This window comes from Sus scrofa, chromosome 13 (genome assembly GCF_000003025.6).
Source record: "Sus scrofa isolate TJ Tabasco breed Duroc chromosome 13, Sscrofa11.1, whole genome shotgun sequence".
NCBI classification, from domain to species: Eukaryota; Metazoa; Chordata; class Mammalia; order Artiodactyla; family Suidae; genus Sus; species Sus scrofa.
In genome coordinates, this window is record NC_010455.5 from 152,487,286 (window position 1) to 152,503,519 (window position 16,234).

General features: G+C 36.7%; 1 long non-coding RNA gene across 1 annotated transcript in view; it reads left to right on the forward strand.

Annotated features, from left to right (window-relative positions):
- LOC102158095 overlaps positions 1-16,234 on the forward strand; it is a 64,078-nt gene that overhangs the window by 18,980 nt on the left and 28,864 nt on the right. Inside the window, exon 2 of the long non-coding RNA XR_307184.2 lies at positions 9,375-9,478. This is a non-coding gene — a long non-coding RNA (uncharacterized LOC102158095). The remainder of the gene's footprint in view (positions 1-9,374; positions 9,479-16,234) is intronic.

Consider the following 16,234-nt stretch of genomic DNA (forward strand, 5'->3'; position numbering starts at 1 on the left):
GGGTAGCAGGGCCGCTGAAAACCCAAGAGGCTCCTCCCTGGGGCACCCCAACTCAGAAAATCCGTCCGAGAATTAGGCAGATATTTTCACAGCCTAGCTAGTCTTGTTCTAGATTTTCTGGGCTGCAGGCCTTTTCTCGGGTGCTGGTGGTGTTTGGTGCTGCTCTGGGGAGGTACAGCCTCTCCAAAGGGTAAGCAGGCCTGTGCAGGGAGAGCCCTTGCGGTGGTAAGTTTCAGGCAATTGTTGAGGCCAACCCTCCCAGATGGCAGGCAGCCCCAGTTCTGGTGAGAGCATAGGGGTGGTGGGGGTGGGGGGAGGGGATGCACTGGGAAGCACAGCTTTCTGCTATCTAGTGGGCCTGTAAGCTTGCTGTGGCTTTGGGAGTATTCTATGGGGACCCACCCCTTCTTCTCTCCCCTCCCCAGCAAGGGGGCAGACCAGGCTCTTCTCCCAGGTTCCCTCTGATGTGGCTTTCCACTTCCCTGCCCCTAGAGTATTGCTCCCTTCCTCTGTGACAGCTTTGTTTTCTAGTCTCCCAGGCAGTCTCTGCCTTGTCAAACTTGACAGACCAGTTTCTAGACCTCCCAAGCAGTCTGCGCTCCGCCCCGCGCCCCCCAGCTCTTTCCCGGGAACTAACCTTTGGAGCCGAGGGCTCGGTGCCCAGCCCCCACCCAGGCATCTCAATTTTTGGTGATTGTGCCCGTAGTTCAGTTGGTCCGTTTGGTTCTTGATCAGCTTTTCCGTACTCCAACTTACTGCTACACTCTTCTCTGCATCTGGAGATTCCTCCGGTTCGTTTGATCTTTCCCCTGTGTAGGTGACTTTCCAGGGTGCGGGATCCCTTTCTCCTCCTCAGTTCCCTTTCGGGAGCGCCCGTCCAGCTCGGATTCACCTCTCACTCTCCTCTTTTCTCTTGTTTTGCCTAGTAATGTCACGAACTTCTTGCCGTTATTGGAGTTTAGGTTCTTCTGCCAGCGATTGGTTGCTATTTTGTATGAACCATTTATTCTGTAGATGTGCTTTTTTTGTTGTGTTTGTGGGAGAGGGCGAACGTGTCCCCCTACTCTTCCACCATCTTGTCTCCTTTTTTTAGCAATGTTTATTTAACTTTTGATAACCTCAACCATTACATTGACCAAATTAACCAAATCAAAAAGTCCTAATTATCTCATTAGAAAACCAGGAAGTCTTGATAAAATTAATCACATATTCATGCAAGAAAATTTCAGTAAGCTAGAATAGAAGAGAACTTTTTCAATATGAAAATAATATCTATGAACATTTAAATAGATATAATATTTAATATATTTAATTGAATGCTTAATTGTAAAATATTGAATGCTTTGCTTATTAAAGTCTGAAATGAGGAGTTCCTGTAGTGGCTCAGTGGTTAACAAACCCAGCTAATATCTATGAGGATGCAGGTTCAGTCTGAAGTGAGACAAGAATATATTTTATACTTGTGGTTCTAATCAGTACAGTGGGGCAGATGAAGTTTATTATTCATGAAATTTATTATTCATGAATATTGAAAGTATGGATTAAAACAGTTATTTTCTTCAAATGACATGGTTTTTGTACAGAGAAAATTCCAAAAGAATTCACTGAGAACACTAGAATTAATAAGTGAATTTGGCATTTTTCCTAAAAATGTAAATATAAATTTATTTTACATTTTATATACTAGTAACAATATTTAAAATAGTATGAAATATTAAATATCTAAAAATAAATACAATGAAAGATCTTTCCCCTGAACATACAACAGATTAAAAAACAATTTTAAAGACCATAATAAATGGAACAACATACAGTGTTTATGGATCAGAAAACTCAACATTGTTAAGATTTCAGTTTTCTCTAATCTAAGCTATAAATTCAAAACAATATTGTTCAAAATCCTAACAGTTTTTTGTGAAGTTTGCATTCTTTTTTTTTTTGTCTTTTTGTTGATGTTGTTGCTATTTCTTGGGCCGCTCCCGCGGCATATGGAGGTTCCCAGGCTAGGGGTTGAATCGGAGCTGTAGCCACCGGCCTACGCCAGAGCCACAGCAACTCGGGATCCGAGCCGCGTCTGCAACCTATACCACAGCTCACAGCAACGCCGGATCGTTAACCCACTGAGCAAGGGCAGGGACCGAACCCGCAACCTCATGGTTCCTAGTCGGATTCGTTAACCACTGTGCCACGACGGGAACTCCTGAAGTTTGCATTCTGATACAAAGAATATAAAATAGGCAAGAGTTAACATGATCTTAAAAAATAATAAAGTAATTGAAAAACATATTGCCAGGCAGCAATGTTTAACACAAAATGAGGTATTGGTGTAAGGACAGAAAATAAATTTGAAGAGTTTTGATAAATTTATGCATTCATGTAATTTAGACTTCCATCTCCTGATCAAAATATAAAATATTTTTATCTTATCAGAAACTTTTGCCTTGTTGCTTCCCAGTCAATCCTCACTCTTTCTAAAGAGAAAATCACTGTTATGATTTCTGTGACCACAGATTATTTTTTCTGTCCTTGAACATTATAAAAATGGAATGAAACAGTGAGTATTCTTTTGTGTATGACTTCATTAACTCAAAATAATAATATTTATACTTTTTTTTTAATTGTTGAAAACTATGAATATAGCATAATTTAAATTTGCTTTATCCTTTTGATGGGTATTTGGGCTCTTTCCAATTTTGGCCACTGTGAGTAAAGCCACGATGTAAATTTATGTACAACTTATTTCATGGACATATGTTTTTATTTTCCTTGGACAAATGCCTAGGAATTGCTAGGGTGTGGATAAAGTGTGTGTTTAAGTTTATAAGAAACTGCCAAATTCTTTTCCAAGATGGTTATACCATTTTGCTTTCCTATCCACAGAGTTTGAGTTTTATTTATTCCACATCATTGCCAACATTTCGTTTTGTCAGTCTTTTAAAAAATTTTTCTGAGTATATAATTCCTCATCTGATGACTGAAAATGATTAGTATCTTTTTAATGTGCTTTTTTGGCCTGGAAATTGCCGACATATACATGTATGTGAGAAATATTTTCAAGTGAATTTCCTTTTTATTTTTCATTTGGTTGGTGTTTTTCTTATTGATTTTTAGTAGTGCTTTATATATTCCTTTGTTAGCTATGTTATGAATATTTCTTCCAATCTTTGTATTGCCTATATATTCTAAAACATTTTAAAATAAACATATGTCAAGGATTATTATTTAACATATTAATGAAGTAATGAAGAATTTTTAACTGTTTCATATGAGAATTTGAGTTATAAAGATTTATATTCTCTATTAAAAGAAATTGCTTTACATTGTTATAAATAGGGATTATTTTATTGCTCGGAATCCTTTTCAGGGCTATCAGTTTTCTACAGCTTAATCACTACAACTATAGAATTATAAAATTGCTCAGTCAATAGAAAGTTAATGAAACATGTATGCTCCTATAGAACCAGATAATTAGAGGGTTCACTAGGCAATGCCTGGTACTCCACTGAAAGGATACCTAATGTACTCTTTTATCTATTTCCATGTCTTGGATTTTTTTTCCCCAGCAATATTCCTCTCTCTAATCCCCTGTTACTATAAATAATTTCTGAAGTTTGTTCTCTCTTTCTCTCTCTCTTTTTTTTTTTTTTTGTCTTTTTAGGGCTGCACCCACAGCATATGGAGGTTCCCAGGCTAGGGGTTGAATTGGAGCTACAGCAGCCAGCCTACGCCACAGCCACAGCAACGTGTGATCCAAGCCATGTCTGCAACCTACACCACAGCTCATAGCAATAGTGGATCCTTAACCCACTGAGCGAGGCCTGGGATCGAACCCACATCCTCTGGATACTAGTCAGATTTGTGTCCGCTAAGCTATGATGGGAACTCCTCTAAAATTTATTTCTGATCATAAAAATATCTAGTCTTACTAGATCTAGTTTGGTTCCTTAACTAAGATGCATCAATAGTACTAATTATATATGTCTCCACATTTTCTCTGCAAATCTTTTTTCTTTTTTCTTTTTTTTAGGGCTGTACCTGCGGCACATGGAGGTTCCCAGGTTAGGGTTCCAATCGGAGCTGCAGTTGCTGGCCTGCACCACAGCTCACGGCAACACCAGATCTTTAACCCACTGAGTGAGTCCAGGGATTGGACCCACAACCTCGTGGCTGCTAATCGGATTTGTTTCTACTATGCCACTACGGGAACTCTTTTTTTTTTTTTTTTTAAAGGATTCCCTGCAAATCTTGAGCCATATAGTATAGACCACAACTACTGAGTCTAAAGAATTTACTGCAGCCTGAAATATTTATAAGGATTTTTGGATTGAAAATTTTAAATCCTTTTTGATTTGCTCTTCTATCTTGAGGCTATAAAGACAAGCCTAAGAAACTCCCTTCATCAGATGTCACCTGAAATATTTCTTTTGGATGAATTACTTCTGTTAGAAATTCTCAGATTTTGCTATGGTTCCTAGTTTGCTAGGAAGTGACCTTTTCCCTTTTGTGATTCAGATACTAGGCATATTTTCTTGCGAGGGCTTTGTCCATGCTGACTCCATGTGTAAAGTCAATCCTTCTACTGTAATATTGGGTCTGTCATTCCTTTAACTAAAAGAGAATAATGTTAAATGACTTTGGTTCATAGTTGATTTGTCTAATTATTTCCTTGTAGAAAGGACTTATTCTTATAGAACTTATGCAAATGATATTTACATTGAATGTAAGAAGAGGCAGTCAAAGTGTTTGCATTCTTGGCAGGTCAGTGGAAAATCAAAGGTTATTTGAATGTGTTTCATTTCCGTTTACAAAAACAATTATTAAATTGATGGTTGGCTATATCTTAGAGAAAACTTTTCTCATGTATTTATAAAAATTTAGTATTAAAAATTATACCAAAATACTCCAAATAATCACAGTGAAATTTCCCTCTTCAATTTATTTCTATAGAATTAATTCTTGTTCATTGGATAGTGGATCAGTAGTCTGCCTCTTGACTAGAAAAGTTCTTGAGACCCTGACTCAGTCAACTGTCACTGACTAAAAGTAGTCTAAGTGGTGTCAGCTTGTAAGTCTGAATTCAGAGTCTATATTTTGAAGTATTATAATTTACACGTACGTACATATATTTTATTTTTTCAAAGTATATTATGATGTTTTGATATTGTGAAAAAACTTTTCTGGCTAGGGAGAGTCTCCCCCTCCCCTGGCTAGCCAGTCCTTAGAAATAGCAAAGGACTCGTCAGGGAGCATGCTTTTGATATGTGAATTAACCAGTCCAGAGCCTTATGGACTCTGTCTGACCCATGCACCCCAGGAGACAATATCCCTTTGCCTTTATCAGCTCAGGGTTGGGTAACATGAAACAAGACAACACCCCTCTAGCCCAAAGCTGACCAAAATTATTCAAACTTGCCAATCCTAAACTATTTCTTATCCCGTCTTACCTTTCCCAAGGATACCCCAGTAAAGTCTCTGGTCCCTGGACACAATTTCAAAGTGCCTAGCAGCAGATCTAACTTGTAGTTCATTGGTCTGTTCACCTTGCTCTGTCCACTGGTGAGATTATATCCTTGTGCTTCCTGTATTTTAAAGTTGTATATACACACACATACCTTTAGGATTATTATTTTTTTCATTGATAGATGGATCTTTATCCCTATAAAATTACCTATTTTTCTCTGGTAAGACCTCTTGCTTAAAGTTTATTTTGTATTTTCATATGGCTACTTCAGTTTTCTTATGATTATGATTTTCTCTTCCTTTTAATCTATTTGTATCTTTAAATTTAAAGCATGTCTCTTGCAAACAACATTCAGTTGGTTCTTGACTTTTTAGTCCAGTGTGATGATGTGTTGGGAATATTTTGTCTATTTACATTTAACATAGATATCAGTGTGATTTTGGTATAAGTATCATCTTACTGTTTCTTTTCTATTTGTACCATCAGTTCTTTGTTACTTAGACTTGAATTTCCTTCCTTTTATTTTTTAAAAATTTTATTCCAGATATGGTGCATAAAAAGTAGAGATTGAGGTACCATATTGTCTGTTTTGTAGTCCATAGAGTTGAGTCCTTTTCCTGTGTTGAGCTGAATCTGGTTACAGTTTTATTAGATTGTGTTCATTCTCTTTAAATCTCATAAGCATTTGAGCTGGGACTGAGTTGACTACAGCTTCAAATACATTGGTTAATCTTTGGATTCTATACCTATAGGACTCAGCCATTCAGTCATCATGGGAATGCATGGATTGTATTTCTAGTTGTTCCTCCACTGAAACTCTCTTTGCAGAATTTTGAGAGTAGACTTGGTGAAGAGGATTTTCAGGCTCAACAATTTGTTCTTGTACTTGGGACTTTTCTGTACTCCAGTTCAGTTTACACTTTCATTCAAGGCTTGTCTGACCTCTCTCATTCCCATGTAATCATTTCATCTTTATCATCTTTCTCCTTAGTCAGCTGTACCTAGACCAGATACCTGCCTTCAGGCATGGAGGATCTCAGTTTTCTAGACTTCTTTGTCACATTGAAAATATGACTATTACTTCACTTTGGTTTTTTGGTAATTATCACTACAACCGAGGTATTTTTCATCCTATACATCCAGATGTAAAAGTATTTTTCTCTTTCTTGAAAAGTCAGCTGTATATTATATTCTATGTGATGTTTGACTTTGAGACTATTCAGGTCATTTTATTTCTCCATCTTGCTGAAATAGGAATAGAAACCATAGGTTTACCTTTATATTATTACTATTAGAGGGCTGATGTATTAGTAGTTTAAAACACTGACGTGCATTAGAGTTCTTTGAAGCCTATAAAAATGTAGATACCTTTGTCTAAAATAGTATATGATTCAATTTCACTCACACATAAGGAAAACTCAAAGGAATGTTTTCCAAAGTTTCCTCAAAATTATTTTGATACAAATAAAAGTCTGAAAAGAAAAAAAGGTAAATTAGTTGAATAGTGCCCTGAAAGTCCGTTATACTTATCTACATTTTATCCCTGGTACCCACACACACAAAGCTAGTGTATGCTCAGTTTGTTGGTTGAATGAATGAATGTATTGATTATGGCAACTTGGTTTTCCATGTAAATAAAATGTGAGATGATTTAGACATTTTAGACGTTTTTAGTAAGTGAAACTATAATCATATTATAAGACTGAATCAATTTATTGCTTTTGAGAAGGCTGCTGATTTTCTCCTTGTTGTTTAAAACACTGTGGACACATTTTCTTATATATATTTTTTGACCTCACTGTAGGGTCAGTTTTACACTATCTATTCTCTCATTGAAATAAAAATATTTCCTGACTTTGTTGACACCATAATTTTATGGTTTCCCCTACCTATTGGCCTTTTTTTTTTTTCAGTTGAACCTGTGGTGTATGGAGGTTCCCAGGCCAGGGGCCGAATCCCAGCAGCAGCAGCTGCAACTCATGCCACAGCTTTGGCAATGCAGGATCGTTACCCTCCTGTGCTATGGTGGGAACTCCCCTATTGGACTATGAATTCGAATTTGTAATTCTGGTTTCCTCTTTCAAAATCTAGGACTCCTAATATGCTTTTTATAGCTTATCATAGTTGCCTCAGTTATCTCAAGATAGGTACAACAAAATTCTTAAACACAAGGACTTCACTATCAGTTTGTGTGTGTGTGTGTGTGTGTGCACGTGCTCGGACACATGTATTGCCTACCAAGAATAAATATTTAAGTGTTCTTCACTGTGCTAGATGCTGGGAATACAAAAAACTTTATGATACCACCTCTGTTCTTAAGGAAGCTTATAAATCAAATAAGCAATGATATTATTGTAGTTCTGGGAGAATTCTGAGAACATTGCCCCAAGATATGAAACACAGGTTCATTTCTCCCTGAAGATTTTAAGTGCTCTCCTCTTTACCTTCTCTTTTTATTTTCTTGGATATTTGTTTTAAGCTTCACTCTCTTCAACTATATGTACACGAGACTTTGTGATAGGAGAAGGGGAAGAGCAGTGAGGAGGAAAGATAGGAGGAAAGGAAGAAGGGTCTTCATGTAAGAGGCTTTCTGCTTCTTTACTATAAATAAGCATATAAAATTGAGAAACATCATAGTTTTTAACTTTCCAAAGTGTCCTTAAAACTTTCTCCAGTTTTATTTTTGTAACATTCCATTTTACTGATGGAGAAACTGGATCGAGGTATGTCCGTATGTCGACTAGACACCTCCACCCTTCAACCCTTAAAGCACATTTCATCTACATTATCAGTTTGATTCTAACAACAGTCCTCTAAGTTTGTTGCTCATAAAACAGGGAGGAGCAGTAGAATGAACCATATTTGAAAGGAAAAAAATCCAACCCAGTTGAGTTTAAATCTCTGCTCATCCGTTTACTAGCTGGTGACTTCCACTTAACCTCCACGAGCCTATTTATTAAATATGAATAATAATTCCTACGAATAGAGTTTTGTGGCTGACCTCTTACTTCCTAAATGTTGGTTCATTTTCTCCTTTCACTGAATTTACCTTTGTCCCTGGTGATCAGTTCTTCCAAGGACAGCTTTTTTTCTTTCTTTCTTTTTTCCTTTTATGGCAAAAGGTAGTATTTTTATGTCTCTCATCTGCACTTGGGAAGGTAAAATGAGTTGCATGTGGCTATATACTAGACTGATAGATCTGTATCCCTTTCTCTCACATGAAACCAAGTTCTAGGAAACATTTTATCCTGTGCAAGATTTTTTTTTTAATAGCATGCCAAAACACCCTAGATAGAATAATCTCTTGAAAATAGGGGAAAAAAAGAGGATCTGAAAGCTATTATGTGGCGTATGTGTAGCTGCACAGTTTCTAATCTGGTAAGAGTTCAAATGTAACAATTAATGTTACACCTCACTTCATTCAGATTAGTCTAAAGCTTATCTGCCTCAGGCAATAATAATTGAGACTCAATAAAAGATGTTGGAGCAGATGGAGATACTACAGTTTCCAATTAAACTCATCTTTGTTAAACTTTGTATTCTTTCATGATTTATTGAGCTGACTTCAGCTCTCCATCACCTATACAACTGCTGTTTGTGCTTAGCACAACCCTGTGACTTTGGTTACTTTCTTATTTAGAGAAGGGCTTTGTTTAAACAGAGAATCTCATTTTAGCCTAAGGAGGTCTTCTTAGAATAGATGGTGTTTCCTTTTGTAGCTGGAACAAAAAGAGAAGGAGAAAAAAGGCAACTGATGTTTATTGAGCATTGGGAATGCCCTGTAGGCATTTTAAAAATAAATCTGCTCTGGAGCAAGGCTTTGTATGCATTGCTGCATTTAATCCTCATAATCATACTATGAGAAAGAGGTTGTTTCTTACTTGCTCACCATTTTTTTTTTTTTTTTTTTTAGTGAGAGATCTAAAACTGGAGGGAGTTTGAATCAGCAAGCAGATGTGAAAAAACAGAAAGATCTTTCTTGCTGTTCATAAAATCATATAGCCAAGGGAAAGAAAGGTAGGAGAGATTTTATAAATGAGAATGTTGAGAATATTATGAATAAAAACATCTTGCTTTATTAAAAGAGAAACATAGCACATTTATATGTATATAGGAATCAAAAGAATTAATTTTTTTTTTATTTTATTTTCCCACTGTACAGCAAGGGGGTCAGGTTATCCTTACATGTATACATTACAATTACAGTTTTTCCCCCACCATTTCTTCTGTTGCACCATGAGTATCTAGACATAGTTCTCAATGCTATTCAGCGGGATCTCCTTGTAAATCTATTCTAGGTTGTGTCTGATAAGCCCAAGCTCCCGATCCCTCCCACTCCCTCCCCCTCCCATCAGGCAACCACAAGTCTCTTCTCCAAGTCCATGATTAAAAGAATTAATTTTTAAAAAATTCTAGGAGTCTCTTTTGCCTGTGAATAGCATCACTATGTGAAGCATGTAACAAACGTGTAGATAGCACACAGCCAGACTCTGTGCTAGGCATTAGCAGTTTAGTGGTGGAAAATATAGCCTCCATTTCTGCTTTTATAGAAAAAATACATACAGATATTCATGTAATTTAAGTCAGTACCTAACTATTATTCACTAGGAAAATGAGAACTTTGAGTTGTCAGGTCATGAACAAGGTGGAAAGGATGTACTACTGTGAGAAGTGCAAGGGAACTCTAAGAAGGTGGGCAAAATGCAGGGCCTACCTTACCTCATAAATTCTAGTTCCTGAAAAGGAGTGTGGAGTGGAGTGAGAGATAGGTCAGGGCTTTTCAGTATCTCACTAAGAAAAGTGGGATCTGAAAGTGTTAAGATTCCTCAGAAAGTGGAATTTCTTTCTACACAACTGCATTTGCCCCCATGACATTTTTTTTTTTTTTTCTTCTCGGACCTGTAATGAGGCAGTCTAATTACTCAATAAGTAACACTTGCTAACAATATATTTCTTTTATCTCATGACTAGGAAACACTTAATTGTCTTATAAATAGTGTATTGGATGTCACTGTGTATACAAAGATTCAATAATTGTGTGTTGCAGCATGAATTTGCCACATACCATAATTTGAATTAAGCCAGAGGTAATTTAATCATTGATAGCTTGAATGTAATGTTGATGTCTTATCTTTTGTTTCTAGAATTTAAAAATACTTGGTTATATTTTCAAGATACAGGGCAAGATGTAAATTCAGAAGTAAACATATGTTGTGAGATGAGAGTTTGTAATAAAGTTTGGTATGAAAATTATAGCACATAGAAAGCAAGTAGGAAAAGAGTAATAAAGGAAAAACAGTAAAATCAAGGATTAGTATACTTGGGTAAAATATGAAGCAATATTTGAAAATTTATGAGACTGTTGAGTTTATCTAATGAATAGAAATGTTAGAAAGGCTCAAATATCACAAAAATGATCCAAGTGTCAGAAAAAGGAGCTATAGAGAAAACTTTAATTAGAAACATGACAAGGACAAACTCCTCATTATCACATGACTCATAATGCAGATTTGAAAATAACATAGTCATACAATTCCCCAAAGAAAACTTCATAGTAAAATTATAAAATCCTTATCCTGATAAGCTAACAGTTTTCTCTCCTACATAAGCATTTGAAGTTGGGCTCAGAAATAGAAGGTTAAGAACAGACTAAATAACTCTTTCTAATAATTCCTTATGTGGTGAACAAAAAAATTGTGGAAACAATGTAAAAAGAAGAGTGGTTTGAAATAATGGCCATGAACTCTTCTAAAATTTAGGAAACTGGATTCTAATTGCAGTTCTTTGTACACACTGGATATTTCATAAAACTTGTATGTGATTTCTCATCTATACATGGGGATCATACTTGATTTATTCATTTAATAAGGCATTAGTGGGACAAATTAACGTGCTTTCAGAAAAAGGAGTAAAAAAATTTTAAATTACAAAGTAAACTTTCTACCTCTAAAATAGTCATATAATTGAATGGATCTGAGAAGGCAGTTTTTATCATGCCATGAAGAGGAGGAAATTATTTCAGTCTTGACTCTAGAGAGTTAAGAAGATCCTTGCCACAAGAAAGTTAAGACTGCTTGTCACTCAGAGACCTGAAATTTAATTTTTTTCAGGTTTTAGAGAAGGGCAGTGTGTTAGTTCAGAGGCTTGAATTCTAATCTAGGGTGTGGGAATGTGAGGATCCCAAACACACCTGTTATGCTGCCTGGGCTATCTTACATGATAGTTTCTAGATAAGCTCTCCCCCCCGCCCCCACCTATTTCCAAGAGTCTATAAAGTGAGGACGAGAATCAAATACAATCTGTTAAAGAAGTGGAAATGTGCCATTCTCTATTATTGACCTTAAAAGAATCCATACATTTTGAAATTTTATACTCTCAGCAGTCCAACTCTCTGTTTGGAAATAAATACTGATTTATTTCTTTGGGTCATCAGGAAGCACACAATTTAAAGTATGAACAATGGAAGATGTTTTAGGAATATGGGAATTTAAAATTATGAAAATATGTCATTATAGTGGGAAATACTGCAATGGTGAATGTGTAATAGAATTTATATTTTTAAAATGTGTGTATGTATTAATATTCACATTTAATTTCCTAGCCAATTTTAGGAATATATCTACCTAAGGAAAGGATTAAGAATGGCAGAAGGGGAAATCAAAGAGAAAGTGAATAAATACTCACCTCTGACACTGATAGAAGTTTAAGGAAGACAATAGACTTGAAAGCCTGGCTTTGGCAAAATGGAGGATTTTCTAGGTTCGTTTATCTCTTCATGAAGCATAACACGAGTGAGGCCTATTAAGTGAGGTTCTTAACAAGTGGGAACAGAGAGCAAGAGTGAGAGGGGAGAAAGAAACTGTTGCTTCAGGCATGGTAGTTGGTGGGGAGAGGAAGGTAGAGGAAAGGACAGAGAGGAGGGTGAGTAGGTCAGGAGTAAGGGCTCTTATTAACTGCCTTAATTAAAAAAAAAAAAAAAAAAAGAAAGGAGTTGACTTGATATATTCCTGAGCATGAGGGGCCTGCATCGTGCTTCTCTGAAAGACTGAATGAGAGCCTTCCAGCCTCTAGCCCTCAGATACCTCCCACACTGCATAGGGGCATGGAGTGGTTGTGTGTATCCTGCTGTAAGGTAGCTAGATAGATGGACCATAGAGCAATTCTGGGATCCCTGAATTTCCTGCATACTCCAATAAAGCGATGAAGAGTGATGAAATGGGTAGCGGAGCCTTGGGGTCAAGACAGAGTGGCCACCTAAGGTGAGGACTTTGGGTGAAATGGTGGTACTATGGCTTCTGGCAGTGGTGCCAGCATGACGCCCTAAAAGCCTGTTACAGCCAGATGCCCATCAGCAGTCACCAATCTGGGAAGCAAGCTACTCCATATACTCTGTGTAAGAGACCATAGAGATCCAGGTGATACCTCATGGACTTGAATGAATCTCTCCACAGTCTTTTCATGTGTCCTTTACTCACTGCTATGAGGACAACGTCAACCCCCCTCACACACCCATATAAACTTAAGAGCATTAAGGCGTTAAATCTGAAAGACTGGACATTTACCTTAAAAGACAAAATTCTGTGAAAGAGGCAAATTTTCAGAAGTCCTAATAGGAGTTTAACTTTGAAAAGACTGATTAAGGATTGCTGAAACGAAAAAAGGCAGAAGCAGTTTAACTGGTGAGTTGAAAAAAAAAATCTTCCTACCCATAATTAGAGGTTATGAAAAAGATAAATGCAGATTTAAAGAATTTAAGAGGGTATTTTCTTTGTGCAGCTGAATCATATTGTAAGTGTTCAAATCTTGATAGAGTTTTAAAAAATATTCGAGTTCGAGGATTAATATGTTGGTATTTCTCTCTTGGAGAAAATGATAATTTCACCTTACACAACCTGGCGATTAGAAGAAAACACTTTATTCTGAATTAAGAAAAGTTTTTGAAGACTTTACTATTACCTCAAAAAAATTACCTCTTGACTACCCAACTTTGATGTAGTAGAATCTGATTTGAAGTAGGAAGTCCTGGTTTGAAAAATTCATTAGCATTATTATTTGTGTTATTTTAGTAAGTCGATTAGTTTCTCTGAGCCTCAGTTTCTTCACCCAGTGAAATAGGTAACACTAACCTCAGGGGTTTTGATGAATCTCATGTATGATTGTGCTTGTGACTTGTAGTGCAGACTCAAGCCAGAGCCTGCCTGCTCCCTGTTTGGTTTATAAAGTTTAGTGGGAAATGGCCTTGCCCATTCCTTTGCTTGCCTTTTCCATGGCTGTTTCATGCTGCAAAGGCGGAGATGAGTAACTGTAACAAACTATGTTTTCTGAGCAGGTGCTATGGTTTTTATCATGTTAACCCCCTTGTTCTGAGTTTAAACTCATATAGTTGCATTTTCATAAACAATTATTATTACTTTTTTAAATCTTCATCCTGGAGAAAACTATTATTTTATTCAAAAGCATGTTTCTCATTGTAAATTAACCAATTTGCAACAGGTTTATAAAGCAGCCTATTCAGAATTGGGTTACATTTCTCCTTTTGCCAAGGCCTGATCTCCCCAACTGAGCTGATACAATTAAACTTCTGAATCTACCATCTAAGGACCACCTGTTCCTCTGCAGCCACAATGACTCATTCCCCACCCACCATCATCATTGAGATCAAGGAGCTTGCCACTTCACTCAACTTTACCTCACTTACCTAAGATAGCCAGACATTTTTATCTCCTTATGTGAGCATGAAATCAAAAGATAAATTACTTTCAAAGACGACGCAGTACATTCCTTTTGCTTTTCTCCACGTTCATCCTCACATGGACTGTCTGTCACCTGCTGCAGGGTGAAATGTAGTGAGAACAACAGAAGGCTAGTCTGTGAAAGGGAACCTTGGCTGTATTTGCCAAGATGCTAGGATTATGAATACATAGTAATTTCAAATGCTAGTTTATTATTAAATGAAGTCTGATTTCTAAGAAAAAAATCATTAATGGACATCCAGTACTGGGAATGTAACATATGCGGGTTAATTATATCACTCTTTAGGTAAAAAGTTGTGAACAGCTAACCACTTGCCATGTGTTAAAAAATACGAGGCTTTAGGTCCCTTTCTGGAAATAAAACATTTTTGAAATTGAGATGCTGTAATTTTGCCAAATGCTGATGAAACCCCTAAAGGTAATTATGTCAGTCTAAGAAGACTATGATAGTGAAAGTAAGATTAAAAAAAGAGTTGTGGGTTTTCAGCAACAATCAGCAGATAATTTTAATTTTGGACGTGAATGTCACTGTGCTTGGGCATAGTTTAAATCTTTTCCTCCCTACCAACTGTTCCTCTTTTTTGCCTGAAAACCTTCCAGTTTTCTCTTGACTTCTTTTCTCTATTTTCCTTTTTTTTCTTCCCTTCTGGACTCTCCTTTGCCTCTTACCCTCCCCATGGCCAAAAACGTTCTTAATATAACTTAGAGTAATATAGAAACCTGTGCTCTTTCAACAGTGAAGGGGGAAAGCAAAAGGTTTTCTTAGTGCATCACTTTTGCTTCTTCTTTACACATTAAAAAAATACTGAACAGTCCCCACAAGTCCAATTCAAGGAATTTGTTCTACAGATATACTCTTACCAGGGGCAAATTTCTATACAAAAAGTTTCATTACAGTCTGAGGATGGAAGGAAAAAGAGAAGCTGAGCCCAGGTGAGAGCCAAAACAAAAGGAGCATGAGGACAGGAGAGACCAAGATCTGGGAACAGTGCTAATAGAGCAAGCTTCAGGAACACTGTGGGAAAGAGGGGCCTGCAGTGAAGGCTCCCTGTTCTTGGTCCTCAGTGTGTTGTGTGCCAGGCAGGTATCCTTGCAGCCTGCACAGCAGTGGCAACAGATGCATCTGAGTGGTGCCAGCAGGTGCAAAGGAGCCTTCCTACTGTGTGGATTCTAAAATTCTCCCACATCCAGAATTAGCCAGTGCCTTCTCTAATTGGAAGGATTGACTTGAGGGATAGGAAACTTTGGCATTTTTCAAGTGGCCTAGCCAGTGGGGAGAACAATCAATATTTAAAAACCACATCATGAAAATGGGTCTTTGCATAGAATTTATTTTTGAATACTTGACCATTTTCTGATCATTTTATCAGCCAGAAAAATTGAGTCCTTTTTCTCAGATCTTGTAAAATTTTATACCAGTAATAGTTGTTAGTGAACAGACTACTTCTTCGACTCATATTCTGTTTGTTCATACTCCAGGCTAACATAAAATATCTGGTGATTAAAAATGTTCATTAAACATTTCAAGGGATATAATTGATTGTAGTATAAATAAAACATCGTACATGGGTAGATCCAGATATTTCTATCTGAAGCATCAGTTAAACCAACTTAAAAACTAGAGGTTTATCAAGGTACAATAACTAGTTTCACTATTGTCCACCCCTTTTCATGAAGTCTGATTTGATGTGATATAAAATTTTACTCACTTTACCTATTAGTATTATCTCACAAGTTCCCAGTGAGGTCAGGATTAAAAGTTTGAAATAGTTTTTTCAGCCACTTAATAACCTCTAAAATAGGTCTATTATGGATGATTTATTCCTCTAAGCTATATAATAAGGCCTTGTGAAGAAGATTATTTCACGTGTGTTATAGTCTAAATTGTCATTCATTCCCTCCAAAATTTGTATGTTGAAGCCCTAACCACCAGTACCTCAAAATGCCACTCTAACTGGAGAAGAGGCAATTAAATATTACAAGATACTGAATGCAGTTTCCTGTGCTATACAGTGGGTCC